The sequence below is a fragment of the Vulpes lagopus genome, chromosome 2, assembly GCF_018345385.1.
Source record: "Vulpes lagopus strain Blue_001 chromosome 2, ASM1834538v1, whole genome shotgun sequence".
Classification (NCBI taxonomy): domain Eukaryota; kingdom Metazoa; phylum Chordata; class Mammalia; order Carnivora; family Canidae; genus Vulpes; species Vulpes lagopus.
In genome coordinates this window covers 173,011,123-173,024,457 of record NC_054825.1, presented here as the reverse complement: position 1 = coordinate 173,024,457, position 13,335 = coordinate 173,011,123, and positions in this window count along the sequence as shown.

Below are 13,335 nucleotides of genomic sequence, written 5' to 3'. Positions count from 1 at the left end.
GTGACTGGTTTATAGTATTGTGAAAAAATCGGGCTTTGTAAGGTTACTATTTACCACCAATGAATAACAAAGTTAAATGTGACTTTGTCATACAAAGTAATGATCACATAAGCTGGAATTAATTTAGCCTTACCTTTTTTCCCCAGTGTTTTTATTAAAATCAGTGATTTTTTTTTTAAGAGTTTTTATTCATGAGAGGCAGAGAGGCAGGCTCCTCATGGGGAGCCGGATATGGGTCTCAATCCCAGGACCCCGGGATCACACCCCAAGCCAAAGGCAGACACTCAACCACGAGCCACCCAGGTGCCCCAGAATCAGTGATTCTTAAACTTCATTATACATTAGAGTCTCCTAAAGGGCTTGTTGCTTCTGATTTACCTCCAGAGCTGCTGATTCAGTAAATCTGGAGTGGGAGCTGAGAATTTGTATTTCTAACAACTTCCAGGTAATGACAATACTGTGCCAGGGACTACACTTTGAGAACTCATGATCATTGAGTAGTATGCATATTTCTCCATATATTAAAAAGAAAAAAGGTAAATGACAAGCTTAGTGTTTTACATCTACTAAGACTAAATTAGCAAGTTAAGGTGTATGTTGTAAACTCTTGACAAATACTTGCCTACCACCTATTATTACGTGCTAGACAGATACACAGTATCAAGACAACCTGCTGCTGCCCTTTTGAGATTTTACTAGTACTCTGATGGTTAAAGAGTTGGGGTTGAGGGGGTTACATTTTCAATTTTGTGATAATACACTAGTAGGAAAGGGGAAAGTGGGATGTAGTTGAAGATGTATCAAAGGACATTGTGTGAAGGCTTGGGTTTTATTAAATGCAATGAGAATCTGTTAAAGTATTATGATTAACATTTTGACACTTGATGTTTTTGAAGACTGGATTGAAATGGGAACGAGTAGAGCCAGGGTGACCACTTTGGAGTTGAATAATCACTGACACGAGGTGATAGAAGTTAGGACAGATGCTGCAGTGGAGATGGGTAGAAAGGGACAATTCTGGGAATGTTTTTTGGGAGGTGAGCTGACAGGACAATGAGGTGCATGATAACAGGAAGACCTTAAGTACAACGCCAGCTTTTTAAAAGGAGACCACTCACTTTGGGATCAAGCTTTATTCATTTATTTAAAAAAAATTTTTTTTTAAGATTTTATTTACTCATGGGGGAGACGGGCAGAGGTTGGCAGAAAGAGAAGCATGCATGCCCCTGAGGAACCTGATATGGGACTGGATCCCAGGACCCTGGGATTACGACCTGAGCCAAAGGCAGATGCTCAACCGCTGAGCCACCCTGGTGCCCCAAATCATACGCTTTTAGATAGTGTTAGATGATAGGGTAAGATCACTCAGGGAAACTGAGTAAACAAAGCTTAGTTTGGAGCCTTGGCACTCTGATGTTTAGGAGCCACATAGAAGAAGAAAAGGTGGCCGGTCTTTTATGCAAGGAAAAAGGAGGATATTTAGAATTTGGAGTCTAAGAAGCCAAGAGATCTATGTATGGGAAGATAATCATTCTGTTGATCGCTTCTACAAAATTGAGTAAGGTGAGCACAAAATCCTTTATGTTTGGCAATATGTAGGCCATTGTAGACCTTTTGAAAAGCTTGTTTGGTGGGCTGCTGGGATCCTACACCAGATTAGAGCAGTATAGGATAAACTGGTAAGAGTATGGCTCTGCTATCAGCCTGCCCGGTTTTGAAATCTGGTCCTGCCACTGTTTTTGAGGCTTTCTGCAAGTTTTGTAACATTTGTGCCTCAGTTGCCTTACCCTCTAGTGCATCATCATCTCATTCAGTTGTGATTAAGTAATAATTCACATTAAAGGAAATCTTAGTACTCCATACATAATAAATGCTCAATAAATCTTTATCACTATATTTTTTAAAGAGTTCATTTATTCATGAGAGAGAGAGAGAGGCAGACACAGAGGGAGAAGCAGGCTCCATGTAGGGAGCCCGATATAGGACTCACTCCTCCTGGGTCTCCAGGATCACACCCTGGGCCAAAGGCGGTGCTAAACTGCTGAGCCACCGAGGCTGCCCCTGTTTATCACTATTAGACTGAGTTACATGGTGAACACAAAGATAGGAAGAGGTGACAGCAAGTATAGGCTATTCGAAATGTCTTGCTGGAAGTCCAGAATGAGCTTGAGGTAGATGTGAGATTAAGGAAGGGATTTTGGTTCTTTATTTTTGGTTATTAAAGATAGAATATATAGAGTATATTTGTAAACTAATGGCAATGACCCAGTAAGGCAACTTGAGGACAAAATATTTGAGAGGCTAAGAGAAGATGAGCTGTTGTATAGAAGACTCAGTTAATGGTTGATAGGAATCTGGCTTATTTTATCTGAACAGGAAGGAAGAGAGAACGTAAGCATGTGTGCAAACACATCTGAAAATGTGGGGAGAATAAAAGGAGAATAAAATTATATATATATATATATAATTTTTTCAATGAAATAATAAAAGGAGAATAAAAGGAGAATAAAATTATATTATCTCCTAATAAAAGGAGAATGAAATACCAGATAAAGTTGTTTGGTTAAGAATGCTAGAATGTGTACAATTCGAGGAGATAAAAGGAGGTATATTATACTTAAAAAGTTGAAGCATGCTCATAGGTCCCCAATAAAATGAAGGCTCTTAAATTTTTCATTAAAAATCCCCTTTTCAAAAAAAAAAATCCCCTTTTCCTTATGAGGCAGTCCTCGTTTCAGACATCCCTAAGATGTGTCCAGTTTGAGCTGCATTGCCCTAGTGGTTTATGGAGTTGACCAAGAACATCCTACTGGTGACTTTTCTCTGTAGTTTCAGATGTTATCACATTTGAGAAATTCTGATATCCTGCTAAATGAAAGGGAATTAGAGTTATTGAATTAAAGTTCTATATAGTGAGATTATCCTCCTACAGAACTAAAAAAAATGCAGATGGTTGGAGGAGTGAACTTTAGGGCAAATCTGCATTAGTTGGTTAGAATTAACATGGACCCAGGGAGTTTCTGGCAATGTTACATCAGGAATCTTGTAGAAAATAGGTTGTTATGTGAAAACAAGAAAATAGCGGAGACCAGACAAGCTCAGAGTTGGGCTCCCTGCTCAGTAGGGAGTCTGCTTCTCCATCTCCCTCTGCCTGCTGCCTCCTGCCCTTCCAACCTCTCAAATATTTTAAAAAATTAAGGGGATCCGTGGGTGGCTCAGCAGTTTAGCGCCTGCCTTTGGCCCAGGAGGTGATCCTGGAGTCCTGGAATCAAGTCCCATGTCGGGCTCCCAGCATGGAGCCTGCTTCTCCCTCCTCCTGTGTCTCTGCCTCTCTCTCTCTCTATTATAAATCAATCAATCTTTTTTAAAAAAGATTAAAAGGGGCTAGACAGTTTAAATGTCTGGCTTTTTATTTTGCCTCAGGTCATGATCTTCAGTTGTGAGATTGAGCCCTGAATCAGGCTCTGCTCAGTGTGGAGCCTGCTTGAGATTCTGTCTCTCCTCCTGCCCCTCATGCTCTCTAAAAGAAATAAAATCTTAAAAATAAAATTAAAAGGGCACCAGGATGTCTCAGTTGTTTAAGCATCCAACTCTTGATTTCGGCTCGCATCTTAATTTCAGAGTTGCAAGTTCAAGCCCTGTGTTGGGCTCCATGCTGGGTGTGGTGTCTACTTAGAATTTTTTTAAATTTAAAAATAATAAAGTTTTGAGAAGCAAACTTCTGTGAGCAAGTTATTAGGTTAAATCATTCTAAGGTCCTTTCATTTCAAGAGGATGGCATGCATGTTGTCTCTTAAGTGTTCATGTTAAAATAGCCAGGGTAAAATAAAATGCCTGGGTGGCTCAGTTGGTTAGGCCTCTGCCTTCAGCTCAGGTATGATCCCTAGGGTTCTGGGATGTCAGGTTCTCTGCTCAGCGGGAGCCTGCTTCTCCCTCTCCCTCTGCCTTTCCTCCCTGCTCATTCTCTTTCTCTCAAAATAAATTAATAAGATCTTTAAAATAAACAACTGGGGTAACCACTGAGAGAGAAGGGCATCAGGGAAAGACCACTAAACTAGAAGAAAATGGAGAAAAGAATCAAAGGCAGGAAACTGAAAAGGAAATCTGAACAAAAAAATAAGTAGAAACCACAACAAATACTTGAAATAAATCTAAATGCATCATTAATCCCAGTAAGTGTAAATGGGCTTAACTTTTCAATTAGGATCAAAGATTGTGAAATGATGGGGTTTTGGGTTTTTTGCTTTTTTGTTTTAAAGCAGCTATAGGCTGGGCAGCCGCGGTGGCGCAGCGGTTTAGCGCCGCCTGCAGCCCGGGGTGTGATCCTGGAGACCTGGGATGGAGTCCCATGTTGGGCTTCCTGCATGGAGCCTGCTTTTCCCTCTGCCTGTGTCTCTGCCTCTCTCTCGCTCTCTGAATAAATAAATAAATCTTTAAAAAAATAAAAATAAAATAAAGCAGCTATAGGCTATTTACCAGGGTCACATCTAAAAAGATAAGGACACAGGGACACCTGGGTGGCTCAGTGGTCCAGCGTCTGCCTTTGGCTCAGGGCGTTATCCTGGAGTCCTAGGATTGCGTCCCACATCTGGCTCCTTGCATGGAGCCTGCTTCTCCTGTCTCTGCCTCTCTCTCTGTGTGTCTCATGAATAAGTAAATAAAATATTTTAAAAATAAAAAAATATATAAGGACACAAAGGTGAAAAATACAGAGAAAGATACACTAGGCACATAGCATACAAGAACAGAATAATCTTTAAGGCAAACACTTAGAGATAAAGTCACTAGAGAATGGTGAAAATTTGGATTCAGGAAGGTAAAATGGCTCTAATTTCGTATGTTTTTTTTTTTTCTTTTTAGAGATGGATAGAGTGCAAGCTGGTGGTGTGTGTGGCAGGGAGGAGAGGCAGAAGGAGAATCCCAAACAGGCTGCATGTCCAGTGCAGAGTCCAACATGGGGGTTGATCTCAAGACTGTGTGATTATGACCTGAGCTGAAATCAAGAATCAGTCCCTTAACTGACTGGAGCCATCCAGGTGCTCCTAACATTATATGTTCTTCAAGTAAAAGGAACCAGACAAAGAAACTGATAAATTCACCAGATTTAAAATTTTTTTAATTAAAAAATTTTTTTTCACCAGATAATTTTTTAAAAGATTTATTTATTTATTTATTCATGAGACACACACACACACACACACACACACACACACACACACACACAGAGGCAGAGACACAGGCAGAGGGAGAAGCAGGCTCCATGCAAGGAGCCTGATGTGGGACTCGATCCCTGGTCTCCAGGATCACACCCTGGGCTGCAGGCGGTGCTAAACCGCTGTGCCGCCAGGGCTGCCCTCACCAGATAATTTTAAAACTCTCTGGAGCAAAGCCAATTCAGGGTAAACTCATGATTGCTTTTATCATTTTAAAATTATTCGTTCTTGGGGATCCCTGGGTGGCTCAGTGGTTTGGCGCCTGCCTTTGGCCCAGGGCGTGATCCTGGAGTCCCGGGATGGAGTCCCACATCAGGCTCCCTGTGTGGAGCCTGCTTCTCCCTCTGCCTGTGTCTCTGACTCTCTCTCTCTCTCTGTGTCTCTCATGAATAAATAAATAAAATATCTTTAAAAAATAATAAAATTCTTCATTCTGGAGTGTCTTAAAAGAGGAGATGGAGCTCTTTGGAAGAAATCATTGACTGACCCAGCTTTTTCTACTGTATTTCTTCATCAATTATGTATAACCATTCAGGCCTGGCCTTAGAATTGGGTTATGTGTAAGTTGGAAGATTCACTCTGAGAACCCTTTCACCTAATGTTTCTTCAAGCAGGAATATCTCTGTTTCTTTCTCTTAACTCTGGGGAGTGCCAAGACGCATGAATAGAGTGGGGTAGGAAAACCACTTGCACATATTTTTTATTACCCTCAGGTCACTTATTGCACTGCTCTTACGTGTTTTTACAGTGCAATAAAAATGGGCAATTTCCTAGGGTATTGTAGGGAAGCCAATAACACAAGATGTAAAATAACGATTTCTATTCAAGGTACACTTTCTGAGCATATTCAGAATAAACTAAGGAAGGATGGTTAGCAAATGTTAAGAGTGATAATCCTGAATAGCTGGGATTATAGATGAGTTTGGGTTTTTAAAAACTTTTCCCGCCTTATCTTTTTAAAAATGTACATGTATTGTGTAATAAAAGCAAACCACCAAAATCCATTTCTTGAGTTCCTTCAAGAATTCCTGCTTGGCCAACTTGGAGTCCTACTGGAATAAATTTGATAGTTTTTAAGCTTTCAAATCTGATTGCATAATTGAAACTGATTATATAATTTCCCTTTATAACAAGTTTGTAATCCACTTGATATGTTCTCATTCATCACTGTTCTTTACTGCTATGAAAATATATGTGAGAAGAAGACTGGCCAGTAGAGTAAGTTTTCCATGCAGATGATGATGATCTAAAGATAGAGAAAATTTAAAAATGAATGTAAAGTTTTTTGGTGAATGAAGAGTGTTTGTATTCTAGAGCTGCTATTGCAAAATACCACAAAACTTAAAATAAGCCATCAAGTATAATGTAAGTATTATAAGCCACCAAGTTTGTGGTATTTTGCTATTCTCTCTCCATTCTGGAGGCTAGAAGTCCAAAACCAGTAGATATGATTTGGGCCATGCTCCCTCTAGAGGCTGTGGGGAAGATGCTTCCTTGCTTCTTGTCCCAGGCATTCCTGGTTTTGTAGCTGCATGGTCCCCTTCCCCTTATCTCCTTTGTGTCTGTCTGCAAACCTTTTTCTCTCTCTCTTTTTTAAAGATTTAATTTATTCATGAGGGACACAGAGAGAGGCAGAGACATAGGCAGAGGGAGAAGCAGGCTCCCTGCAGGGAGACCGATGTGGGACTCGATTCCAAGGACCCCATGATCACAACCTGAGCTGAAGGCAGACACTCAACCACTGAGCCACCCAGGGGTCCCACAAACCTATCTTTTTATGAGAGCATGAATTATTGGTTTTAGGGCTTACCCTGATACAGTATGATCTCGACTTTATTATATCTGTAAAAACCCTGTTTTCAAACAAAGTCACATTCATGGATGTTAGGGTTAGGACTTAATATATCTTTTTGGAGACATAATCCAACCGTAACCTGGAAATCAGTAAACTTGAGTGAAACAGCAGTTTCTGTGAAAATAAGCTTAGGTACATAAGTCCTTAAAATTGCCAGCATGAGTGAGCAAATCTAGCTGGAATGCATCACTCTCTTTTCTAAAAAAATATTTAGATCTATGAGTTTTTCTCAAATCTAAATTCCCAGAATGAGGTTTTTAAAAAATATTTATTTATTCATGATAGAGAGAGTGAGAGAGAGAGGCAGAGACACAGGCAGAGGGAGAAGCAGGCTCCATGCCGGGAGCCCGACACGGGACTCCATCCCCGGACTCCAGGATGGCGCCCTGGGCCAAAGGCAGGCGCTAAACCACTGAGCCACCCAGGGATCCCCTAGAATGAGTTTTCAACATGTTATATTTTTTAAAGATTTTATATATTTATTCATGAGAATACACAGGGAGGAGAGAGAGAAAGAAAGGCAGAGACACAGGCAGAGGGAGAAGCAGGCTCCCTATTGGGAGCCTGGCATGGAGTTGATCCCAGGACTCCAAGATCATGCCCTGAGCCAAAGGCAGTCGCTCGACCACTGAGCCCAAGGCATCCCTAACTGAGTCTTTAATATTTGTCAAACATTGTTCTAAAAACTTATAATGTATCAAGTCTATGAAGTGTGGTCACTCATTTCCATTTTACAAATGAGGAAATAGAAATTTACATAGCTAGTAATTAACCATTAGTTTTTAAGCCATTATGCAATAGAGCATCTTTAGAGATGAAAGAGAAGCTCAAGATTATTCCAACCCCTTTATTTTATTTTTTCCAACCCCTTTATTTTATTTTTTCCAACCCCTTTATTTTACAGTGAACAAACTGAGACCAATAAAATTAAGCAATTTGAAGAGCTGTAATTAGCATAATGTATAGGCAGAGTACCAAATCAATCTTAACAGCTTGATAAGTTATCACAAGACCAAGAAAAGTGACAGATTGAAATTATGAAAGGGAAAAATATAAAAATAGATCTAGAATATCCTCTAAATGTACAATAGACATTTAAAAGGACAAGAAAAGGGATGCTTAGGTGGCTCAGCAGTTGAGTGTCTGCCTTCAGCTCAGGTCATGATCCTGGGGTCCTAGGATCAAGTCCCACATCAGACTCCCTGAATAGAGTCTGCTTTTCCCTCTGCCTATGTCTCTGCCTCTCTCTCTCTCTCTCTCTCTCTCTCTCTCTCTCTGAGAGATGAATATTCATTATTCTCATGAATAAATAAATCTTTGAAAAAAGGGGGCAAGAAAAGGACAGATGTACAAGATGGAAGGAATAATTTAAGCAGAAATGGAAGATTCCCTGCCTCAGGGAGGATTGGGTAGAGGTACTTTTCCCTACTTTTTCTAGGTACAAATAAAAACCCTGGGTGATTATAGAAAAGAAACATAAGATTTTGAAAGTGGAAAGAAGAAGACAGATAGCACTGGGAACATGGCACCTAAGGAATAACATGGTGGTGAGATCCTTGGGAATTTTTTGCCTCATACGTCCCACACTTGGAGCGAAGAAGCTGGCAACCCTGAAATACTTGTTGTAAGACAGGAGGAGAAAAGCACCAACAAAAGCCTGCTCTCTAACAGAAGAACGAGCAAAGGGGCAGCTTAGTAAGAAAGGAAATTTTACCCAGTAATTGCTCTAGTCCAAGAAAACACCATAGAAAAAGATGGGCTCTGTCCATACCAGCAAGGACTGCATGGGGAGTGTAGATACACACTTGCCAGGCTGTAAAAAAAAGGTGCTCCAAACCTACTTTCTCTTCACAGAGGTGGTGTCAGTAAAGGACAACCACCCACACTGGGTGTGAGACAGTATCCCTCCCTTCTGTGGTGTTGGTGTAAATCATTTGGAGAGGTGAGACTTCTACCCTCTTCTCAGCAGTAGTGAGGTACCCAAAATCAGCCTCCCTACTGGGTCGTGTCAGAGAGACCTACAGGGAAGTCAGGGTTTCACCGTTGCCCAGTGTTAGTGAGGCCACACACACCCCTACAGTGTCAGTAGAGACCACCTGGGAACTAATAATAATACAGCCCAATTCTTCCCAGCCAGGGAGGTTACAGTGGAGGCCTAATGGAGAGCTGTAACTTTTAACCCTGTCCAGCAATAACTTGGAGGCCTTCCCCTTCTCAGGTGTCAAAGAAGCTGAGTGGAAAACCAAATCAATCTTTTTTTTTTTTCTTTCAAATCAATCTTACTTAGACTTCTACCCACATTTGGAAGAGACAAGGTGGTATTTCTGCTCTCTCAGCCATAATGTCAGAAGAAGCCAGCTAAAACTGAAGATTTAGATAAGATATAGTCTCATAACATAATGTCCAAAATGCCTACGTTTCAGTAAAAAAATCATACCCAAGCCAGGAGAATCTCAACTTGAATTAAAAAAAATAGATAGTTCTGTCATAAGTCTAAAACTCCTCTAAAAAATAGTCTACTAACAGAGGAGCACCTGGGTAGCTCTGTTGGTTGGGCCTCTGACTCTTGATTTCAGCTCAGATCATGATCTCAGGGATTGTGAGATTGAGCCCCCTCCAGGCTCCAAGATGGTCTTAACAGCCTGCTTAAGATTCTCTCTCTCCCTCTCTTACTGCCCCTCCACCACTACACACTTGCTTGCTCTCTAAAAATAAACCTTAAAAAATTAACAAAAGAATATTAATGGGTGCCAACACAAATGACAGCGGTCTTACAAAGATCTGACAAAGCTTTTAAAGCAGCCATTACTGGGGCACTTGAGGGGCTCAGTTGGTTAAGGCAGCTGACTTTGGCTCAGGTCATGATCCTGAAGTCCTGCGATTGAGCCCTGAGTCAGACTCCCTCAGCAGGGCGTCTCCTTCTTCCTCTCCCTCTGCCCCTCTCCCCATTCATGTGCTCTCTCTCAAATAAATCAATAAAATATTAAAAAAAATAAAACAGACATTAACATGCCTTGATTAGCAATTGAAAAAAAACCACTTGAAACAAATGAAAAATAGAAAGTAAATTTCAGCAAGAAATAGAAGACAAAGAGAACCAAATGGAAATTTAAGAATTGAAGTATACAGTAACTGATATTAAAAAAAGGGAAAACTTGGGCAGCCCCGGTGGCTCAGCGGTTTAGCGCCGCCTACAGCTCAGGGCGTGATCCTGGAAACCTGGGATGGAGTCCCACGTCAGGCTCCCTGCATGGAGCCTGCTTCTCCCTCTGCCTGTGTCTCTGCCTTTCTCTCTCTCTCTCTCTCTCTCTCTCTCTCTCTCTCGCCCCTCTGCGTATTCTCATGAATAAGTAAAATCTTTAAAAAAATTTTTTTATTTTTTTATATTTTATTTATTTATGATAGTCACACACACAGAGAGAGAGAGAGAGGCAGAGACATAGGCAGAGGGAGAAGCAGGCTCCATGCACCAGGAGCCCGATGTGGGATTCGATCCTAGGTCTCCAGGATCGGGCCCTGGGCCAAAGGCAGGCGCTAAACCGTTGCGCTACCCAGGGATCCCAGGGATCCCAATAAATAAAATCTTAAAAAAAAGGGGGGGGGACTTAATGGATGGGCTCAACAGCAGAATGGAAGGTACAGAGGAAAGATTCACTAAATTTTCTTTAAGATTCATTAAACTTGGAGATCCCTGGGTGGCTCAGTGGTTTAGCGCCTGCCTTTGGTCGAGGGCATGATCCTGGGGTCCCCAGGGTTGAGTCCCGCACCGGGCTCCCTGCATGGAGCCTGCTTCTCCCTGTGCCTGTGTCTCTGCCTCTCTCTCTGTGTGTCTCTCATGAATAAATAAATAAAATCTTAAAAAAAAAGATTCATTAAACTTGAAGAGAGACAATAGAGATTATTCAGTCTGACAGCAGAGAGAAACTAGATTGAAAACAAAAACAGAAAAAAAAAAAAAACCCAAAACAGAGACTCAGATAAAACAAGGAAATAAATAAATGAAACAGAGCCTTAGAGGGCTGTGAGAGTATAAGAAAAATATAATATTCCTGTCACAGGAGCCCCCAGAGGAAGAAAAAGGAGGTCAGGGCTAAATAAATAGTTGAAGAAATAATGATTGAAAAATGTCCCAAATATGGCAAAAGATATACATCTATAGCCTACAGATAGATTCAAGAAGCTGAGCAAAGCCCAAATGGGGTAAAAAAAAAAAAAAAAAAGAAATCCAAGTCAAGATACATTATAATCAAATTTCTGAAAACTAAATATAAAGGAAAAAGTCTTAAGAGTATGAGGGAAATGATACCTTACTTACAGAAGGAAAACGATTTAAATAACAGCAGATTTCTCACCAGAAATCATGGAGAAAGTGGCACATTTTTCAAATTCATCATTTGAAAAAACTGTTCAACTCAGAGTTTCTCAGCCTGTGTACATTAGATTTTAGCAGCAGCAACGAGCCACAGATCCTGGGTGGCCACACAATCATGAGGGTAAAGAACCATTTCACTTAGAACCATTCTATTCCTATGCAAACATTGTTTTTCACTCTCACTACAGTATTCAATAAATTATGAGATATTCAATGCTTTGTTATAAAATAGGCTTGTGTTCGTTGATTTTACCCAACTGTAAGTGTTCTGAACATCTTTAAGGTAGGCTAGTCAAAGCTATGATGTTTAATAGTTTAAGTGTATTAAAAGCATTTTTGCCTTCTGATGTTTTCAATTTATGATGAGACTATCTGGATGTAAACCCATCACAAGAAAGATCTATATACATAATCTAAGTTCTCCTAGTCCATATATATAGAGTTGATATTTTACTACTTTAAGCAAAATGTAAGCCTCAAAACCATAAAGTCCTTTTTAAATCTTCTCTATATTTATTGTTATATCTATATACACTGACAACCCTTAAAGGGATGAATAATGTTTTTATATTTATCCAGATATGTGCCACTCTTGTTGGTCATCCTTTATTTCTTAAGTCCCAAGTTTCCCATTTATTTTTCTTCACCCTACTTTCTTCCTTCAAAGTAGGAATATTGACAATTAATTCTATCCCTTTTCCTTCCAAGAAGAAAATTCATCAAGGTATTCACCAAAGGTATTCTCCAAGAACACCTTTATTTCACCTTAATTTCTAAAGGATATTCTCAATTATTGAGAATTGTTGATTGGCAGGGTTTTTTTTAATATTTATTTATTTTAGAAAAAAGTGAGAGAGTGCGGGTAGGGAGTGGCAAAGGGAGTGGGAGAGAGAGAATCTCAAGTAGATTCCCTGCTGAGTGCAGAGCTTGAAGCAGGGCTTGATCCCAGGACCCATGAGGTCATGACCCATGAGATCATGACCTGACCTGAAATCACCAGTTGGTTATTTAACTGACTGAGTCACCAAGGTGCCCCAATTAGTAGTTCTTTTATTTTTTTTTAAAAGATTTATTTATTTGAGAGAGAGAAAGAGCACATGAATGGGGGCAGGGGCAAAGGGAGAGGGAGAAGCAGATTCTCTGTGGCTCAAGGAGCCTGACCCAGGGCTTGATCCTGGGACCCTGAGATCCTGACCTGAGCCGAAGGCAGATTCTTGACTGATTGAGCCTTTCAGGCACCCCCCCACACACACACTTTTTTTTTTTTTAAGCGCTTTTGTTTATTTGCGAGAGAAAACCAGCAGTTGGGAGGGGCAGAGGGAGAGAGAGAAGCAGACACCCTGCTGAGGGTGAAGCCCAAAGGTGAGGCTTATTCCGGGACCTGGAGATCATTACCTGAGCTGAAGGCAGACTTTTAAATAACAGAACCATCCAGGCACCCCGTGGTGGTTCTTTTTTAATATTCTTTCAGAATATTGTTTCTTTGCCTTCAGGGCTCTATTTTTTTTTTTTCTCATGAGAAGACCACAACCATTTGATTCATTGCTCCCCTACATGTATTGTGCTATTTTTGTCTGACTGCTTTCAGTTTTTTCAAAACCTTTATTTTTTTTTTTAGCAGACTGATTATGATGTGGCTGGGTATAATTTTCTTTTAGTTTAGTCGTTTGTCAAGAAAATTGACATGTAATTTATGTCTTTCACCAAATTTGGGAAATATTTAGGCTATTATTTCTTCAAAAAATTTTTTTTGGTACACGTATTCTGCTCCTTTCCTTCTGGAACCCCAGTGACATGAATATTGGACTTTTTGATATCCCATAAGTCCTTGAGGTTTCTATAAATTATTTTCAAAAATTTTCACTATTACATATACCAAGTAATTTTCCTTGTTC